Source organism: Schistocerca cancellata, chromosome 1, assembly GCF_023864275.1.
Source record: "Schistocerca cancellata isolate TAMUIC-IGC-003103 chromosome 1, iqSchCanc2.1, whole genome shotgun sequence".
NCBI lineage: Eukaryota > Metazoa > Arthropoda > Insecta > Orthoptera > Acrididae > Schistocerca > Schistocerca cancellata.
This window is the reverse complement of record NC_064626.1, coordinates 304,730,864-304,746,885: the sequence shown is the minus strand read 5'-3', so window position 1 is coordinate 304,746,885 and position 16,022 is coordinate 304,730,864. Positions and strand designations below refer to the sequence as shown.

At 39.4% G+C, this 16,022-nt stretch overlaps 1 protein-coding gene across 2 annotated transcripts in view; it reads left to right on the top strand.

Moving 5' to 3' along the window:
• LOC126172493 (pseudouridylate synthase 1 homolog) overlaps window positions 1-16,022 on the top strand; it is a 106,306-nt gene that overhangs the window by 88,211 nt on the left and 2,073 nt on the right. The gene's annotated exons all lie outside the window — the stretch shown is intronic.

Here is a 16,022-nt window from a genome sequence, read left to right as displayed (position 1 = left end):
ATGAAATCAGTGATTCTGACGATGAAGAAGATGTTAGCTGCTGTTTTAAAAAGTACTCCAGGGTGTGAAACTGTTAACAAATAATATATTTCTGACTGGTTTGATGTGGGCCGCACAGAGCCTGGTCAGAAGATGATGTTGAGTGACGGTACTATTGTTCTGCAAGTATATGGGAAATCTGAGGCAGTGAATGACAGTGACAAAGATGACAACATTCCTCTAATTCCAGAAACACTAATCAGTCATGCATTAACACTTCAGTGGGCCAAAGGGTTACTGGATACCTGGAATAGCAGGATGATACACTTCCCCACAGTCATTTAATGAAAAAAGCAAGAGCATATGGACTATCAGACCAATTGTGTGATTGGATTGAAGAGTTCCTAGATTACAGAACGCAGCATGTCATTCTCAAACAGGTGTGCCGCAGGGGAGTGTCGTAGGACCATTGCTATTCACAATATACATAAATGACCTTGTGGATAACATTGGAAGTTCACTGAGGCTTTTTGCGGATGATGCTGTGGTATATCGAGAGGTTGTAACAATGGAAAATTGTACAGAAATGCAGGAGGACCTGCAGCGAATTGACGCATGGTGCAGGGAATGGCAATTGAATCTCAATGTAGACAAGTGTAATGTGCTACGAATACATAGAGAGAAAGATCCCTTATCATTTAGCTGCAATATAGCAGGTCAGCAATTGGAAGCAGTTAATTCTGTAAATTATCTGGGAGTCGGCATTAGGAGTGATTTAAAATGGTATGATCATATAAAGTTGATCGTCGGTAAAGCAGATGCCAGGCTGAGATTCATTGGAAGAATCCTAAGGAAATGCAATCCGAAAACAAAGGAAGTAGGTTACAGTACACTTGTTCGCCCACTGCTTGAATATTGCTCACCAGTGTGGATCCATACCAGATAGGGTTGATAGAAGAGATAGAGAAGATCCAACGGAGAGCAGCATGCTTCGCTAAAGGATCATTTAGTAATCCCGAAAGCGTTACGGAGATGATAGATAAACTCCAGTGGAAGACTCTGCAGGAGAGATGCTCAGTAGCTCAATACGGGCTTTTGTTGAAGTTTCAAGAACATACCTTCACCGAGGAGGCAAGCATTATATTGCTCCCTCCTACGTATATCTCGCGAAGAGACCATGAGGATAAAATCAGAGAGATTAGAGCCTACTCAGAGGCATACCGACAATCCTTCTTTCCACGAACAATACGAGACTGGAATAGAAGGGAGAACCGATACAGGTACTCAAGGTACCCTCCGCCACACTCTGTCAGGTGGCTTGCGAGGTATGGATGTGGTTGTAGGTGTAGATGTAGATGTAGATGTTACCCTTTTTGACAAGTTGGTGTTGCTTAAAATTCATAGTGTGATATGTAAAAGACAAGCTACCCCACTGAAACCGAAATCAATTTGACTACTTTGTTTCAAAGTGATGTAGTGTAATGTGAAATTAGCTTCCACTCTATTCTTTGTAAATACTGCATTTTGTTGAATAAAGTAGAATATACTATATACACTTTAGTTAAGTAGTGTTAGTTAAAACAACTCTAATGCATAACTGTTTACTTTGATATTGCAATTACAGGTTGTCCACGAATAATTGAGAGTACACTGTGCATGTGTGTGGGGATGGGGGCCTCTTGGCAAGAAATAAAGAAATACATGTTTCAACATTTTTGGAAATTTAGCCCCAAGGGGATGAAATAGTGGGTGAAAGTTGTTTTCAAAATAAGTCATTATGAACGAACTACTAAAGTATTTTTTAAAGCTATGTCTGTGAAAATTCATATTTCGTTCTTGGTTCCAATTAAAAAAAAAAAAAATTATATTTCATTGTTTTTGGAAATTCATCCCACTAAGTGGGGGATGAAATGTGTTATGAAAATATCTCTTTATGAAAGCATTTTTAAAACTAGAGCTATTAATATTTGAATTTGGCATTTAGGTTAAAATGAAAAAAATTCGTGTTCCACTGTTTTCAGAAATTCAACTACTAAGGGGGTGAAATATGGCCATCATCACCCAGCCCAAATCGCTAAGGATAGAAATTTGAAATTCGGAGACAGTGTTGATCCTACACTGTAGGCATCAGTTAAGAAGGATGTGTTCGAAATTCTACTCCTAAGGGGGAGAAATAGAGGATGAAAAGTTTTATGAAATTATTTCATTATGAAAGCATTTTCAAAGCTAAATCTATGAAAATTTGTATTTAGCTTCTCTTTTAGGGGAGTTCAACCACCAAGGGGGTGAAATAGGGTATGAAACGTTTAGAAAATATTTTGTTATATTAAAAAAAAGAAGCTAAATCTATGAAAATTGGTATTTCACTTCATTGTGAGATATAAAGAAATTGTGGAAGGAGAGGCATGCAGCAATCAGTTGCAGTCCTGTAGTTTTTATTACTCTTGCCTTTTTGCCAGTAAGATAGTATGGTGACACATACTGCTGCGAGTTTGTTGGATTGTTACACTACTGCACTGAAGATTGCTATTTACAGCCAAAATTTAGATATGCAAGAGAAATAAAAGTTAATGGGATTGTGACTAACTGCTGTGTTCCTCTCCTTCCTTATAGTCTATGGTCACTGTGCACAACAAACCCTTATGGAATCGAAATTGGTAAAGAAATATGTGTTAGGGAATGAAATTTTCTGTGGAAATATCACTACAAGAATACAAAAGGAATGAGTACCAGAAACCTTGGACTCCAGCTACCAGATTTTCTTTTTGGTCAGATGTACATTCAGAAAAAAACCATGCTTCTATGGCCATAATTAGTTTGAAAAGTTTAGAAGGTGTTGCAATTGATGAACAACATAAAAATTCAGTTAAAGAAAAGCGAAAAAAAGGTCTGTGTGGATCATAAAGTCTATGCGAGTGAAGCATGAGGTGCTAAGCTAGTATAGTACATGTATATTTATATACCATATGTATTTTAAAAAATATGTAATCTACATCTGTCCAGACATTTATTAGAGTATCATGTACAGATTGTAAATAAATTGGTCAAGAACTTATCAAGATTTTTGGCAACCCGTTAAACACAGACGTCTCTTTCTACACATATCAACAAAAGTTTTGCATAACCTTGGTTCTGAGAGTTCTGGAACCTGTACAGAAAATTGGAATAGAGATCAGCATAAACATCATTTCCACCCTTTTTATTACTCATGAAAACCACACATTGCATGTTGTACCACCATACAGCGAGACCTTCAGAGGTGGTGGTCCAGATTGCTGTACACGCCAGTACCTCTACTACCCAGTAGAATGCCATGTTGCATTGATGCATGCCTGTATTCATCATGCCATACTATCCACAAGTTCATCAAGGCACTGTTGGTCCAGATTGTCCCACTCCATAATGGCGATTCGGCACGATCCCTCAGAGTGGTTGGTAGGTAACGTTGTCCATAAACAGCCCTTTTCAATCTATCCCAGGCATTTTCGATAGGGTTCATTTCTGGAAAACATGCTGGCCACTTTAGTCGAGTGATGTCATTATCCTGATGGAAGTCATTCACAAGATGTGCATGATGGGCATGCGAATTGTCGTCCATGAAGATGAATGCCTTGTCAATATGATGCTGATTGGTTGCATTATCGGTCAGAGGATGGCCTTCACGTATCGTACAGCTGTTATGGTGCCTTCCGTGATCACTTGCGGCGTACATTGGACCCACATAATGCCACCCCAAAACAGGAGGGAACCACCACCTTGCTGCACTTGCTGACCAGGTTGCCTCCAAACACATCTCCAATGATTGTCTGGTTGAAAGCATATGCGACACTCATCGGTGAAGGGAACGTGATGTCAATCCTGAGTGGACCATTAGGCATGTTGTTGGGCCCATCTGTACCGCACTGCATAGTGTCGTGGTTGCAAAGATGGGCCTCGCGATGGACGTCGGGAGTGAAGTTGCGCATTGTGCAATCTATTGTGCACAGTTTGAGTCATAACACAAAGTCCAGTGGCTGCACAAAAAGCATTATTCAACATGGTGGTGTCGCTGTCAGGGTTCCTCCAAGCCATAATCCATAGGTAGCGGTCATCCACTGCAGTAGTAGCCCTTGGGCGGCCTGGGCGAGGCATGTCATTGACAGTTCCTGTCTCTCTTATCTTCTCCATGTCCGAACAACATTGCTTTGGTTCACTCTGAGAGACTGTGCATTCGAGGCACAAAGTAACAATGCGGACGTGATCGAACCATGGTATTGACCATCTAGGTATGGTTGAACTACAGACAACATGAGCCGTGTATCTCCTTCCTGGTGGAATAACTGGAACTGATCAACTGTTGGACCCCCACCGTCTAATATGTGCTGCTTATGCATATAGTTGTTTACATCTTTGGGCAGGTTTAGTGATATCTCTGAACAGTCAAAGGGACTGTGGCTATGATACAATATCCACAGTCAATGTCTATCTTCAGGAGTTCTGGGAACCAGGGTGATGCAAAACTTTTTTTGATGCATGTATGTAGAACAGATTTAAATATATATTTTCATATCATTTTTTAAAAATAGGTTCTCTATATCCATTACGAGGTTTATTAGAGCATTGTGTACAAATCTGAAGTAATTCCCATCAGACCATCAAAGTTGAGCACAACCGGGCTTGGCTAGCCCGGTGCAAGTGCTGTTGATAAGCATGGTGCGCTCAGCCCTAGGGGCTGAGGAAGACATGGTGGCCTGAGAGAGAGACAGAGAGACAGAGAGAGAGAGAGAGAGAGAGAGAGAGAGAGACCTAAAACAATTTTAGCCTACATCTGTCTCAATGTTTATTAGAGTATCATGCAAAAATTGGAAGTAAATCGGTCAAGCACTTATTGAGATTTTGGTAACAATGTTAAACAACTACTTCTCTTTACACAGGGTGATTTTTTCCACCATGTACAAACTCTAGGGATTGATTGATGAGAGGATACAGAAGAAAAAAAGGTCTGATGAACGAGTCTGTAAATCCTTGGTTTCCGTGCTAGAGATCATTTATTCAGTCATATATTGTTACAGAGACTGCAGTCTAATATGTGCTGTACCATGTAGCCACAGTTACGGTAGGCATTAAAAATGGTTTACATGTGCTTCAACACATGCGTTTACACACCGTAGCATGTTCTGTCTCACACATTCACATCGGTCAGGCTGCATCTGAACAGTATCAAAGGCAGCATGAATACACTGCACCAGTGTCGTTACACCTGGAATGGGATCTGGATACATGATACTTTTGAGATGGCCCCATAATCAGAAATCACACAGGTTGAGATCTGGTTAACAGTCCATGCAACTGGATTCCCTTGTCTGATCCGATCCACTGACCGGGAAACATACCCCATAATCAGAAATCACATGGGTTGAGACCCGGTGAACAAGCAGGCCATGCAACTGGACCCCCTTGTCCAATCTATGGACCGGGGAACATACAATTGAGTTGTGTCTCGATGTTAACAGTGAAGTGGACTGGAGCACCATCATGTAGCAGCCATATAACCCTTTGAATCATCAGTGGTACTTCTTCCAGGAGGGAAGGCAAAGTCATCCGCAAGAAACACCGATAGTTCCTGCCTGTTAGGAAACATGAAGGGAGACTGATTCCAAAATATGGTCACCAATTATGCCGGCCCACACATTCTGGCTGAACTGATGCTGATGGATCACTGTCACCATACCATGGGGTTCTACATACCATCCCACAGATGACGGTTATGAAAGTTGAAAATACCACTCTGTGTAAAGGTGGCCTCAGCTGTGAATAGAATGGGTGACACAAATCCAGGAATCATGGTTGCCTGGTGAAGAAACCAGTGACAGAACTGCTCCCGATGTGAAAAGTCTGTCACTAGTACGCCCTGCACACACTGTAAGTGGTAAGGGTAGTAACAGTTGTCATGGAGGATGTTATCCTTTATTGGCGGGCCAATTGCTTGGTACGTGACAGTTGCCTTCCACAGTGTTAATCACATTTTCCTTCAAGCCTGGTGCTCAAATGTTTCAGGTACCTCCTTCATGATTTCCTGCTTCCTGAGACAAGCCTGTCTCAGACATATGGCGAAACGCTGTTGCTAACATTGAATGCTGTGATTAAATGTCAGCGGGGATAGCTCTGTTGATACAACATTGCTGCCCGCCACCCGTTGCCATTTGCCTTTCCGTCAGCAAGTTCTTGATTAGAATATGGAACCATTATTTACAATCTTGTATCACATCCCCTACAAGGTACGTCAACAAGAGAAGTGAATCGGATGCAATATTACCAATTGGTATGGTAGGAGAGGGCACTAGGTTATGATGTTTGAGAAACGGTACCACCATGCATACTGTAACTATGGCTGTACGGTACAGTGTGTATTAGACTACAGTCTCTGTAACAACATATGCCTCTTATATTCTTGTAGTGATATTTCCATAGAAACTTTCATCCCGTAACACATATTTCTTCACCATCTTTGATTCCATAAGGGACTGTTGTGGACAATGACCATAGACTGTAAGGAACGAGAGGCTCACAGCAATCAGTCACAATCCCATTAGCTTTTATTACTCTGGCAATCTGAACTTTGGGTATAAGTAGCCATCTTCAGTGCAGTTGAGTTATGATCCAACAAACTTACAGCAGTACATGTTGCCATTCTATCTTATTGGTGTATATGCAAGAGTAATAAAAACTACGGGGCTGCGACTGATTGCAGTGTGTCTCTCCTTCCATATATTTCTTTATATGTAACTGAGAAGTGAAATACCAATTTTCATAGATTTAGCTTCTTCTTCTTCTTCTTCTTCCCCAATATAACGAAATATTTTCTTAAAACATTTTGATCCTCTATTTCACCCCCTTGGTGGTTTAATTCCTCTAACGTAGAATCCAAATATAAATTTTCGTAGATTTAGCTTTGAAAATGCTTTGATAATGAAATAATTTCATAAAACTTTTCATCCTCTATTTCTGCCCCTTAAGAGTGGAATTTTGGACAAGCATTTCTTTAATGATGTCCACAAAGAATGATCATCACAGTCCCCAAATTTAAAATTTTCTGTCCTTCGAAGTTTGGTCTGGGTGATGTCCATATTTCACCCCCTTAGGGGTTCAGTTTCCAAAACAGTGAAACATATTTTTTTCATTTCTAACCAAGAAGCCAAATTCAAATGTTAATAGATCTAGCTTTAAAAGTGCCTTCATAATGAAATATTTTCATAAAACATTTCATCCCCTACTTCACCCCCTTAGTGGGCTGAATTTACAAATACAGTGAAACACATATTTCTTTCTTTTCTAACTGAGAAGCCAAATTCAAATATTAATAGCTCTAGTGTTAAAAATGCTTTTATAATGAAATATTTTCATAAAACATTTCATCCTCTATTTCACCCCCTTAGAGGTTTGAATTTCCAAAAACACTGAAATACATTTTTTTCACCCACTATTTCACCCCCATGGGGCTAAATTTCCAAAAATGCTGAAAAGTGCATTCTTTATTTCTTGCCAAGAAACCCCTTCTCCCTACCCACACGCACAGTGTACTATCAGTTATCCATGGATAACCTGTAATTAAAGAATTAAAGTACACAGTAATGTATTAGAGTTGTTTTAATTAACACTACTTATCTAATGTGTATAATAAATTCTACTTTGTTCAATGTATTATGTGTGAAAATGCAGTATTTCCAAAGAATAAAGTGGAAGCCAATTTCACATTACACTACACCACTTTCAAACAAAATAGTCAAATTGATTTTTGTTTCAGTGAGGTAGCTTGTCTTTTACATATCACACTATGCATTTTAAGCAACACCAACTTGTCAGATAGGGTAACATCGTCCTGCTGTTCCAGGTATCCAGTAACTCTTTGGCCCATTGAAATGTTAATGCATGACTGATTAGTGTTCTGGAATTAGTAGAATGTTGTCATCTTCGTCTCTGTCATTCACCTCCTCAGATTTCCCATATACTCGCAGACAATAGCACCGTCACTCAACATCTCCTGACCAGGCTATGTGTGGCCCATGTCAAACCATTCAGAAATATTTTATTTGTTAACAGTTTCACACCCCGGAGTACTTTTTAAAACAGCAGCTAATGTCCTCCTCACTGTCGGAATCACTGACTTCATCAGTTTTAGGATTAACGTTTTTCAGGACTTGGCTATGGTTGACTGTTTTACGTTACGTCACGCCTTTGCATCTAGCACAGTCAGTAGTTTCCCAAATGTTTGAAGATTGCTGCCCTTATCAATAAGGTTCTGTAACAGATTTCCTCTATAAATTTTCTTCATGGCGGCAGGAACACTGATCCACTAGCTGAATTAAGGCTATCCCATTAGAGGGTAAATGTTTTACAAATATCATCCTGTCATCCAATTTTAGAACAAGTTCATTTGAATGTGATGGTGTATTGTCCAGTAACAGTATAGCCCTTCTAATTAGGCCCTTTAACATTAAGTTTTCTTGCACCTGTGGCACAAAGGAGTTATGGAACCATTTTTGAAATACTGTGTGGTCCATCCAGGCCCCTTTCTGGTGAAAATAATGGACAGGTAAATTGTGCATTCCTTTTCCTTTGAAACATAGCAGTTTTTAACTTTATCTATTATATCAAGCATAACTTTATGTAGTCCTGTACCTTTAGCACAACACACCACAGTTATTCTTTCTTACTTCATTTGTAATCAGGGGCATTATGCTCTGTCTCGAAAGCTGAAGTCTTTGTTGGTAGACACTGCCTAAATAGTCCAGTTTCATCCACATTTTATATTTTCTCAAGCTCTAAATTTTCTTGTGGAATAAACTCTTGGAAATCATTACAAAATTCAGAAGTAGCTTTATATCTGCATTTTAACTTTTCTCCTTGAACGGCATTTTTCCAGATGCCATGATGCTGTTTAAAGCTTGATAGCCAGCCAGAAGATGCGATAAAATCTCCTTCCACCCCTTGGATTTTGAAGAAAAACTGTAACTTTTGGTGCTTATTGGGCCAGATTCTTGTGTGCCCTCTGCTGTTTCCTGTCGAAACCATTCCATTATGGCTTTATCCAGTTCTGCAGATGTAAACATTGTTATAGCCTTCCGCTTTTGCAAACCTGTAGATGAGTCAGAACTGCTAACAAATTGAATTGCTTTGTCTTTCTTTTCTGAATATTATAGTTTAACCCACATCATAAATCAGTGCCGGCCGAAGTGGCCGTTCGGTTAAAGGCGCTGCAGTCTGGAACCGCAAGACCGCTACGGTCGCAGGTTCGAATCCTGCCTCGGGCATGGATGTTTGTGATGTCCTTAGGTTAGTTAGGTTTAACTAGTTCTAAGTTCTAGGGGACTAATGACCTCAGAAGTTGAGTCCCATAGTGCTCAGAGCCATAAATCAGTGCCAGATTCTGATATCAATACTGCCTTCTCCACTCTCTGGTAAAAGAAAAATTTTCAGCAGCTTAAAAGGAGAAATAGGCCATGGATAGTCGAGAGTTTATTGTATTTATAAAAGGGCAAAATTGGTAATAAAATTCTTGAAAAATTCTGGACCAATTTGATTCAGATTTTTACTCGATATTCTTATAAACCTATGTACAAACGTAAGCTGCTTATTTTAAATGTATTTGTTATTTAAGTGTGTTTGTGTATATAAATACACACACACACACACACACACACACACACACACAAACACACTGTGTAAAGGGGAAATGTTATTAGGCATAAAGTTTGAAAAGTTCTTGACTAATCTACTTACAATGTTTAGACACTATTCTAATCAACATACAGCCAAACATATGTGGCAAAGCTACTAGCAAGATTTTCAAAATGTTCTGGGCTGATTTATTTCCAGTTTTTACACAATACTCGAATAAATATTCAGATGGACATAGACTACATGTTATATATATGGTTTATAAATACATGTAAGGAATGTAATTGGCAAAAGTTGTTAGTAAATATCTCAAAAAGTTATTTACTGATTTACTCCATATTTTTACACAATACTTTAATAAACATTCGGATGGACATAGCATATATTTTTTTAAACAACAGTGTGCAGGTACTCTATCAGGACCAACTGCGAGGATGAAAATACTGTGCGGTAAAAATTTACAGTGTCATTTTCTTTCTTACAGTCAGTTCTGGCTACAATAACTGGGCATTTAAACCATTGGATAAATTGTTTCTCCCATATATATTTTCCTTCTCATTATATATAATTTCAACCAAAATTTGTATACACAACTATGTGCTGTTTTGTTTTCTTCCTAGCAGTGGGTTTTAACAGGAAACAGGAAAGTTGTATTTATGGCTGTGGGGTTATGATTAGAATACTGCTATGGAATCTGAATTGTCTAAAAACTTTGTAATCCTACTCATTTACAACTATGCAAAATACTGTCATTGAAGCTAGTATCCTCACAGATCAAGCAGCTGAAGAAGTCTCTCATGATCTCAACTGATTTACCCATTTATTTTAAACGACTTTCATTCCTAATCACAGTGTCGTTAGCTATAACAATGAACAAGTCTTAAGATAAGTGAGATGGGGAAACAGAAAATTGACTTAAAGGAAGGGGGAGGGGGAGCAGGGATGGTGGTAGAGGGTTAACAATGGACATAGAGAAGGGGCAGAATGAGATGGGCACAGACATGAGGGAAAAGGAGGTGGAGACAGATAGAGGAGAGGAAGAGGAGATGGACATAGAGAGGGGCAGTTGTTGTTGTTGTCTTAGTCTTCAGACCAGAGACAGGTTTGATGCAGCTCTCCATGCTACTCTATCCTGTGCAATCTTCTTCATCTCCCAGTACCTACTGAACCCCACATCCTTCTGAATCTGCTTAGTGTATTCATCTCTTGGTCTGCTCTGTGATTTTTACCTTCCACGCTGCCCTCCAATACTATATTGGTGATCCCTTGATGCCTCAGAACATCTCCTACCAACCGATCCCTTCTTCTTGTCAAGTTATGCCACAAATTTCTGTTTTACCCAGTTCTATTCAGTGTCTCCTCATTAGTTACATGATCTACCAATCTAATCTTCAGCATTCTTCTGTAGCACCACATTTTGGAATCTTCTATTCTCTTCTTGTCCAAACTATTTATTGTCCATGTTTCACTTCCACACATGGCTACACTCCATACAAATACATTCTGACACGACTTCCTGACACTTAAATCTATACTCAATGTTAACAAATTTATCTTTTTCAGAAATGCTTTCCTTGCCGTTGCCAGTCTACATTTTATGTTCTCTCTACTTCGACCATCATGAGCTATTTTGCTCCCCAAATAGCAAAACTCATTTACTACTTTAAGTGTCTCATTTCCTAATCTAATACCCTCAGCATCACCCGACTTAATTCAACTACATTCCCGACTTAATTCAACTACATTCCATTATCCTCATTTTGCTTTTGTTGATGTTCATCTTATATCCTCCTTTCAAGACACTGTCCATTCCGTTCAGCTGTTCTTCTAAGTCCTTTGCTGTCTCTGACAGAATTACAATGTCATCGGCAAACTTCGAAGTTTTTATTTAGTCTCCGTGGATTTTAATACCTACTCAGAATTTTTCTTTTGTTTCCTTTACTGCTTGCTCAATATACAGATTGAATAACATCGGGGAGAGGCTACAACCCTGTCTCACTCCCTTCCCAACCACTGCTTCCCTTTCGTGCCCCTCGACTCTTATAACTGCCACCTGGTTTCTGTACAAATTGTAAAGAGCCTTTCACTCCCTGTATTTGACCCCTGCCACCTTCAGAATTTGAAAGAGAGTATTCCAGTCAACATTGTCAAAAGTTTTCTCTAAGTCTACAAATGCTAGAAACGTAGGTTTGCCTTTCCTTAATCTATCTTCAAGATAAGTCGTAGGGTCAGTATTGCCTCATGTGTTCCAATATTTCTATGGAATCTAAACTGATCTTCCCTGAGGTCGCCTTCTACCAGTTTTTCCATTCGTCTGTAATATTTTGCAGCCGTGACTTATTAAACTGATAGTTCGGTAACATTCCCTTGTATCAACACCTGCTTTCTTTGGGATTGGAATTATTGTATTCTTCTTGAAGTCTGAGGGTCTTTTGCCTGTTTCATACATCTTGCTCACCAGAGTTTTGTCAGTACTGGCTCTCCCAAGGCTGTCAGTAGTTCTAATGGAATGTTATCTATTCCCGGGGCCTTGTTTCGACTTAGGTCTTTCAGTGCTCTGTCAAACTCATCACGCAGTATCATATCTCCCATTTCATCTTCATCTACATCCTCTTCTATTTCCGTAATATTGTCCCTTGCCCTTGTATAGACCCTCTATGTACTCCTTCCCATCTTTCTGCTTTCCCTTCTTTGCTTAGCACTGGGTTTCCATCTGAGCTCTTGATATTCATACAAGTGGCTCTCTTTTCTCCAAACGTCTCTTTAATTTTCCTGTAGGCGGTATCTATCTTACCCCTAGTGAGATAAGCCTCTACATCCTTACATTTGTCCTCTAGCCATCCCTGCTTAGCCATTTTGCACTTCCTGTTGATCTCATTTTGGAGACTTTTGTATTCCTTTTTGTCTGCTTCATTTACTGCATTTGTATATTTTCTCCTTTCATCAATTAAATTCAGTATTTCTTCTGTTACCCAAGGTTTTCTACTAGCCCTAGTCTTTTACCTTCTTCATCCTCTGCTGCCTTCACTATTTCTTTACCCCATTCCTGTCACTCACTCCTTTATGCTCTCCCTGAAACTCTCTACAACCTCTGGTTCTGTCCTTTTATCCAGGTCCCATCTCCTTGAATTCCCATCTTTTTGCAGTTTCTTTAGTTTTAATATACAGTTCATAACCAATAGATTGTGGTCACAGTCCACATCTGCCCCTGGAAATGTCTTACAATTTAAAACCTGGTTCCTAAATTGTCTTACCATTACATAATCTATCTGATACCTTTTAGTATCTCCAGGGTTCTTCCATGTATACAACCTTCTATCATGATTCTTAAACCAAGTGTTAGCTATGATTAAGTTGTGCTCTGTGCAAAGTTCTACCAGGCGGCTTCCTCTTTAATTTCTTACACCCATTCCATATTCAGCTACTACGTTTCCTTCTCTTCTCTTCCCTTTCCTACTATTGAATTCCAGACATCCATGACTATTAAATTTTCATCTCCCTTCACTATCTGAATAATTTCTTTTATTTCATCATACATTTCATCAATCTCTTCGTCATCTGCAGAGTTCCAGAATGAGATTTTCACTCTGCAGTGGAGTGTGCACTGATATGAAACTTCCTGGCAGTTTAAAACTGTGTGCCAGGCCGAGACTCAAACTCGGGACCTTTGCCTTTCGTGGGCAAGTGCTCTACCAACTGAGCTACCCAAGCACGACTCATGCCCCGTCCTCACAGCTTTACTTCTGCCAGTACCTCGTCTCCTACCTTCCAAACTTCACAGAAGCTCTCCTGCGAACCTTGCAGAACTAGCACTCCTGAAAGAAAGGATATTGCGGAGACATGGCTTAGCCACAGCCTGGGGGATGTTTCCAGAATGAGATTTTCACTCTGCAGCCGAGTATGTGCTGATATGAAACTTCCTGGCAGATTAAAACTGTGTGCCAGGCTGAGACTCGAACTTGGGACCTTTGCCTTTCGCGGGCAAATGCTCTACCAACTGAGCTACCCAAGCACGACTCACGCCCCATCCTCACAGCTTTACTTCTGCCAGTACCTCGTCTCCTACCTTCCAAACTTCACAGAAGCTCTCCTGCAAACCTTACAGAACTAGCACTCCTGAAAGAAAGGATATTGCGGAGACATGGCTTAGCCACAGCCTGGGGGTGTTTCCAGAATGAGATTTTCACTCTGCAGCGGAGTGTGCGCTGATATGAAACTTCCTGGCAGATTAAAATTGTTCGAGTCTCGGCCTGGCACACAGTTTTAATCTGCCAGGAAGTTTCATCTGCAGAGTTAGTTGCCATATAAACTTGTACTACTGTGGTAGGTGTGGGCTTCGTGTTTATCTTGGTCACAATAATGCATTCACTATGCTGTTTGTAGTAGCTTACACGCAGGGCATATATCCAATCCCTCTACATATTTAGCAATTAAAAAGCATAGGCAGGTTCACTAGTTATGTAATATAAGAATGCATGCTTTCACAGCAGTATATAGTGCTAAAATTCTCTTGGGCTTCCAGCCGCTTCAAGTGGTTTAACCGTTTCAGATTTGATTCTTCCTTTTTTTTACTGCCCAGAGGAAGGAAAATTTTTCTTTATAATTTATACTAATATATGTATTTGTTTTCAATATATATTTTTTACATTTGGTTTATTTTTATAAACAATTTTGAAAAATTCACTGTTGTAATAAATAATTGATAATTCAATAATTACCATGCAAAATAATAATAATAATAATAATAATAATAATAATAATAATATTCAACCATACAGTGGAGTATAACTAACCAACAACTTCTGTGAATTCTGGTGGTCACAGGCTGCTGTGCACTGCTACATACACTTGATATTTTGACAGAGATGCCCAAAATGTGGAAGCATATGTGCATGATGAAAAGATTAAACATTCACAGATGTGTACATGAGTTTTATATTGAGGAAAAATATTTCTGTTGCAGCTAATATACACTAAATATTAATGTACACAATTGTTGCCATTGGGTCTGAATGGCTTAAAATCCATGAGATTTCAGCTGAGTGCTTCTTGACCTTTGTCAAGTGGTGACTGCCATGTAATCGCTGCCACCATCCTCATGTACTCGCTCTGCTTCATGTGACACCACTGGTGCTCAGTCCAGGCTCATACGTAGTAATGTTTTCATTGATAACGCAAAATGTCTGCTTCAGCATTCTGATGGCTGGGTCCCAAGCTGTGCTTAGCTGTAGGCTGCCTTCGTTATTGAGCGTGTCATGATAAATTTTTATCTCAGTCCCTTCTTTCATTTCAGTAACCCAGAAACCATTAGTATGTTTAATAACAGCTGTTTCATCGAATGCAGTTTGGGCTGTTTTCCAGAGCATGCTTTGCTACCATTGATATTTCAGGATACTATAGGTGGAGATGACTCTCATGTTGTAAGATGCTGTCAAGTAGTATACCCAATCTGCCAAACATAAATCTGTCCCCACACACAAATGGGATTTTATATACTCCTGGTGTTCTTGGCCCTGCATCATCTTTCATGGGCCTCATAAGTTGCTGAACTTTTTGCTGGAGGCCTGAAGTCCAAATTGATTTTATGCCTCTTTAGGAGTCAGCTAATCTTTCCTGTTACTGAGCCACAGAATGGCAAAAGCACAGGCTTTTCATGTCCTTTTCAGTGGCATTCTGCTGGTGTGTTTACGGAGAGATGGGTCACGAAATCTTTCAGTTGTTGAGGTCACCAAGTTGCCCAGAAAAGAATGTTTCTGTGAGGGTTGGTGGTACCTGGTAGCATGCAGATTGTGTGGTGAGTTTTGGAAGGATTTTTATCATGATTAATTTTTCCTACTCCTTATATAATTGCTTTACCTTGTTATTAAAAAAGTTTTTAACAATTACTGAGGTGGTTTAGTTTCTGATTTGGGCTATCTTATTTCTAAATTTGTTTATTTTAGTTATATTATTCTTCTTATAATGCTTAAATAGCTAATAATATTACAGTGTGACATTAAAAGTTTACGGGAAGAGTAAGGCACCATCTGTCTCCACCTCCATCATGAACTTGATGTTGTCATGGATGTTGTTGTTGCAGTCCAACGATTCTCGCAGCTTTTCTTATCCATGAGACCAGACAATGAATGTATTGTCAAGATGATGATAAAAGTAATTAATTAGGCTTTGCAGGAGCCATATCCAATGCAAGTTGTCAAAGTACCCCATAAACATGTTTCCATCACAATGCCATCTGTGTAGTTGAAATAGTCTCCAGTGCTTAAATAAATCCATAAAAGTATGTTCACACATGCACAGTTGCAGATGCGCAGGAATAAAAGACCATGCACAAAAGTTTGTGGGAAGAACACATGTACACATGGGTGTTCTTTTATCCACACATTGCC